This window comes from Haliotis rufescens, unplaced genomic scaffold (genome assembly GCF_023055435.1).
Source record: "Haliotis rufescens isolate VD_foot unplaced genomic scaffold, xgHalRufe1.0.p SCAF_57, whole genome shotgun sequence".
Taxonomy (NCBI): Eukaryota; Metazoa; Mollusca; class Gastropoda; order Lepetellida; family Haliotidae; genus Haliotis; species Haliotis rufescens.
Window position 1 is genome coordinate 1140420 of NW_025964301.1, and position 6465 is coordinate 1146884.

Consider the following 6465-nt stretch of genomic DNA (forward strand, 5'->3'; position numbering starts at 1 on the left):
CTCGATCATTTACAGACCGCCGTCATATAGCTGGAATATTGCTGAGTGCGGCGTTAAACAACAAACCAACCAACCAACCATTGCCACCATTGATAGGTAAAGGAGTCGATGGGGTGTCTGGTGGGCGGAGATGGTACACAGGCGGGGTATAACGTACTGGACAAGTGAAGGGCGGCGTGGTCATGAACTTTAAGGAATATATCCCTCTGCCATGATGTTGACTTTGCCTATAACACTTGTTGAAGGGGACAGTGAGTGAGTGATTTGGTTGAGTTTAACGCCGCTTTGAAAAGTACTTATACGAAATACTTAAATCATAATCTTTCGACGTTTACTCATATAGGGCACATAGCTTACTTATTTAGCAAAGATGCTGTCATATGTTACTATATGACGTACAGTAAAATACGTTTATAACGAACATGCTTATAACGAACTACGGTTATAACGAACTAAAATTGGTGGTCCATTTGAGTTCGTTATAACCGTAGTTTAATGTACTTTTGAATAGTAATTACAAATGCAGAAAGTATTATTTTCCTGTTTACCTTTCTGTCATTTCTTCCCGATCCGAAAGAGATAAATTTTACGACATTTCGGAGTATATGCTTACTCCTTCATCGGGTGAATGTGATAAAGGAGTCAGCATATACTCCGAAACGTTGTGTTTCCTCATAATAAAGAAGTTGACTTCCATAAATTCTCTTTCTTATGTGTATCACTTCTAAATGCCATTCAAAGACCATTTTATATTGATTTGTTCGAAATACAATGCGTTACTAGATAGATACGTTCCAAACAAATTCGTTAGTCATCCAACACTGTTTAAATTTATTTCGTTAAACACAGTGATAGTGCAAATGAGTATTAGTACTATTTCCTTTTAGATTCATAACGGGCACATGGATGGCCGCTTGTTTAAGACACCGCTACTGTTTTTCTGTGCAGTGTTGCGTCCCTTTGGCGTATCAGGATCGTATGATCGTGGGTCGAAAATCAACTTGAAGAATCGCCCTGATTATGATATTTGGTTTGTCAGCAGGATACCTGTCCGTGTTAATTTTTCCATATTCATAAAAAGTCGCTGCTAAACGATTCCGATTGTACGATTCCGACTATAGCATAAGCATGTCACACTCATTCCTAAATCACATTGTATTCTTTTACGTCACTGATAAGTGAATGAAGTGTCAGTAAAATACTACTATGTCTTTGATCAGGTACCCCTATCAGTCAGGGTGACAAAACCGCTGGAATTCGTTTGAGAAAATATAGCAGTGAATTATATTCAAAACCTCAGAGTGAGTGAGTGAGTTGGGTTTAACGCCGCTTTTAACATTATTACAGTTATATCACGGCGTGTCAGCTTAATGTGGGAGGAGAGCCCGAAGTGATGCAGGTGTCAGACGTTTACCACTTCGGTGAAACCCACGAGCACGGGTATGGTGCTGACAAACCTAGAAACATAATCGGGGCGAACTGGGATTCGAACCCACAATCATAGGTTTCTGGCGTGCCCAAGGGACGCAACTCTGCACAGCGAATCGCAGCGCCTTAGACGACTGGGCCACCCATGCCCCCCAATGAACAGAGTGAACAGAGTTATGATGATGATTGATGAACACACTTGGTGCCAAACATTGATATGATTGGTGGACAAAGTAACTAGTTATGATAGAAACAGTGAAGTCAGTGATACTGAACTAGGCTGCCCGCACATAGAATTGCGGCGCCGTAGACGACTGGGCCACCCGTGCCCCCGTGCATACAGTGTAGTTGGACTGGGTGCACATGTATTTTTACTGTCATGTAATTTTACACGTATAGCTATGGCAGCTTGTTCATTGAACCTGAGTAGTTCTTAGACTGTAGTCTCCTGTGGTTTTACATCTTTGTCTAGCTCTGTACCTAAGGTCTCTTTCGATTCGGTGAATGTGCCCACGACTCGTCGATGTCACGACTCAGATGGCCGCTCATTTTTCCAGATATTTTTTGCCAAAGGGACGCAACTCTGCACAGCGAATCGCGGCGCCTTAGACTTGGGCACCCGTTCCCCCAAAAACCTCGAAGAAAAATACGTATCAAATATCTGTCGAAACATATTCCATTCGACGTGATAGGAAAAGCAATGATGGACATTATATGACATACCGGTGTTAATGTATAGGAGAAACCATTTCTACGAGGGATTACCAGCGATTGTAAACCCTGACATGAGGTGACATACCGAGGGGGTAAACCCTGACATGAGGTGACATACCGAGGTAGTAAACCCTGACATGAGGTGACATACCGAGGGGAAACCCTGACATGTGGTGACATACCGAGGCGGTAAACCCTGACATGAGGTGACATACCGAGGGGGTAAACCCTGACATGAGGTGACATACCGAGGCGGTAAACCCTGACATGAGGTGACATACCGAGGGGAAACCCTGACATGAGGTGACATACCGAGGGGGTAAACCCTGACATGAGGTGACATACCGAGGGGAAACACTGACATGAGGTGACATACCGAGGCGGTAAATCCTGACATGAGGTGACATACCGAAGGGGAAAACCCTGACATGAGGTGACATACCGAGGGGGTAAACCCTGACATGAGGTGACATACCGAGGGGGTAAACCCTGACATGAGGTGACATACCGAGGGGGGAAACCCTGACATGAGGTGACATACCGAGGGGGTAAACCCTGACATGAGGTGACATATCGAGGGGAAACCCTGACATGAGATGACATACCGAGGGGGTAAACCCTGACATGAGGTGACATACCGAGGGGAAACCCTGACATGAGGTGACATACCGAGGGGAAACCCTGACATGAGGTGACATACCGAGGGGGAAAACCCTGACATGAGGTGACATACCGAGGGGGAAAACCCTGACATGAGGTGACATACCGAGGGGAAACCCTGACATGAGGTGACATACCGAGGGGAAACCCTGACATGAGGTGACATACCGAGGGGAAACACTGACATGAGGTGACATACCGAGGCGGTAAATCCTGACATGAGGTGACATACCGAAGGGGAAAACCCTGACATGAGGTGACATACCGAGGGGGTAAACCCTGACATGAGGTGACATACCGAGGGGAAACCCTGACATGAGGTGACATACCGAGGGGGTAAACCCTGACATGAGGTGACATATCGAGGGGAAACCCTGACATGAGGTGACATACCGAGGGGGTAAACCCTGACATGAGGTGACATACCAAGGGGAAACCCTGACATGAGGTGACATTCCGAGGGGAAACCCTGACATGAGGTGACATACCGAGGGGGAAAACCCTGACATGAGGTGACATACCGAGGGGGAAAACCCTGACATGAGGTGACATACCGAGGGGAAACCCTGACATGAGGTGACATACCGAGGGGAAACCCTGACATGAGGTGACATACCGAGGGGGGGGGGGGGGGGGGGGTGGAACCCTTATATGAGGTGACATACCGAGGGGAAACCCTGACATGAGGTGACATACCGAGGGGAAACCCTTACATGAGGTGACATACCGAGGGGGTAAACCCTGACATGAGGTGACATACCGAGGAAGTAAACCCTGACATGAGGTGACATACCGAGGGGGTAAACCCTGACATGAGGTGACATACCGAGGGGGTAAACCCTGACATGAGGTGACATACCGAGGGAGTAAACCCTGACATGAGGTGACATACCGAGGGGGAAACCCTGACATGAGGTGACATACCGAGGGGAAACCCTGACATGAGGTGACATACCGAGGTAGTAAACCCTGACATGAGGTGACATACCGAGGGGAAACCCTGACATGAGGTGACATACCGAGGGGGAAAACCCTGACATGAGGTGACATACCGAGGGGGTAAACCCTGACATGAGGTGACATACCGAGGGGAAACCCTGACATGAGGTGACATACCGAGGGGGGAAACCCTGACATGAGGTGACATACCGAGGGGGTAAACCCTGACATGAGGTGACATATCGAGGGGAAACCCTGACATGAGGTGACATACCGAGGGGGTAAACCCTGACATGAGGTGACATACCGAGGGGAAACCCTGACATGAGGTGACATACCGAGGGGAAACCCTGACATGAGGTGACATACCGAGGGGAAACCCTGACATGAGGTGACATACCGAGGGGGTAAACCCTGACATGAGGTGACATACCGAGGCGAAACCCTGACATGAGGTGACATACCGAGGGGAAACCCTGACATGAGGTGACATACCGAGGGGAAACCCTTACATGAGGTGACATACCGAGGTAGTAAACCCTGACATGAGGTGACATACCGAGGGGGTAAATCCTGACATGGGGTGACATACCGAGGCGGTAAACCCTGACATGAGGTGACATACCGAGGGGGTAAACCCTGACATGAGGTGACATACCGAGGGGGTAAACCCTGACATGAGGTGACATACCGAGGGGGTAAACCCTGACATGAGGTGACATACCGAGGGGGTAAACCCTGACATGAGGTGACATACCGAGGTAGTAAACCCTGACATGAGGTGACATACCGAGGGGGTAAACCCTGACATGAGGTGACATACCGAGGGGAAACCCTTACATGAGGTGACATACCGAGGGGGTAAACCCTGACATGAGGTGACATACCGAGGCGGTAAACCCTGACATGAGGTGACATACCGAGGTAGTAAACCCTGATATGAGGTGACATACCGAGGTAGTAAACCCTGACATGAGGTGACATACCGAGGTAGTAAACCCTGACATGAGGTGACATACCGAGGTAGTAAACCCTGACATGAGGTGACATACCGAGGGGGTAAACCCTGACATGAGGTGACATACCGAGGTAGTAAACCCTGACATGAGGTGACATACCGAGGGGGTAAACCCTGACATGAGGTGACATACCGAGGGGGGAAACCCTGACATGAGGTGACATACCGAGGGGAAACCCTTACATGAGGTGACATACCGAGGGGGGAAACCCTGACATGAGGTGACATACCGAGGGGGTAAATCCTGTCATGAGGTGACATACCGAGGGGGTAAACCCTGACATGAGGTGACATACCGAGGCGGTAAACCCTGACATGAGGTGACATACCGAGGGGAAACCCTGACATGAGGTGACATACCGAGGCGGTAAACCCTGACATGAGGTGACATACCGAGGGGGTAAACCCTGACATGAGGTGACATACCGAGGTAGTAAACCCTGACATGAGGTGACATACCGAGGGGGTAAACCCTGACATGAGGTGACATACCGAGGCGGTAAACCCTGACATGAGGTGACATACCGAGGGGAAACCCTGACATGAGGTGACATACCGAGGCGGTAAACCCTGACAAGAGGTGACATACCGAGGGGGTAAACCCTGACATGAGGTGACATACTGAGGGGGTAAACCCTGACATGAGGTGACATACCGAGGTAGTAAACCCTGACATGAGGTGACATACCGAGGGGGGAAACCCTGACATGAGGTGACATACCGAGGGGAAACCCTTACATGAGGTGACATACCGAGGGGGTAAACCCTGACATGAGGTGACATAACGAGGGGGTAAATCCTGACATGAGGTGACATACCGAGGGGGTAAACCCTGACATGAGGTGACATACCGAGGCGGTAAACCCTGACATGAGGTGACATACCGAGGGGAAACCCTGACATGAGGTGACATACCGAGGGGAAACCCTGACATGAGGTGACATACCGAGGGGGTAAACCCTGACATGAGGTGACATACCGAGGGGGTAAACCCTGACATGAGGTGACATACCGAGGCGGTATCTCTTATACATAAACACCCGTGTAATAAGTTTGACTCAATCATCAGTCGATAGTCACATGTCCGAACATAAAAACAACCAGTGACGTGTTGCATGTGATAGGCTATCTAGGACCTCCGCGCGCAATATATCTGTGTGTTCAATGCCAAGGAGCAAGCAGTGTTAATTGAGCGCCTCCAGACATCTTAACCACTAGAAGGATGGATATTATCTCTGACCTCGAAAACCAGAACAGGTGCGATGCTTATTATATTTAATGCCTGCAATTGTTACATAACTTTGCCTCTCATGAGAAAATGAGATATTCAAAAATATTCACGTGCTAGGCAAGGCTGGATCAGGTGGCATGTCATCGCGCCCTGATGGCGTGGATCGGCCAATATAGCTGGAACATTTCTGACTATGGTGTTAAAGAACATTCACTCTCAGACTCACTAATTTCTTTTTGCATCTTTCAAAACAACTTTTGGCTGTTGGGATATGCTTTCTTTTCTTTTCTTTCTTTTCTTTTGGTTTCTTATTAAGCATGTTCTAAATTGGTATTAATATTGAAATATGACATCAATCACTGGATTGTCTGGTCCAGACTCGATTATTTACAGACCGTCGTCATATAGCTTGAATACTGCTGAGCGCGGCGTTAAACAACAAATAAAAAAACATTGTTGCCTAGCGGCTGAAGCT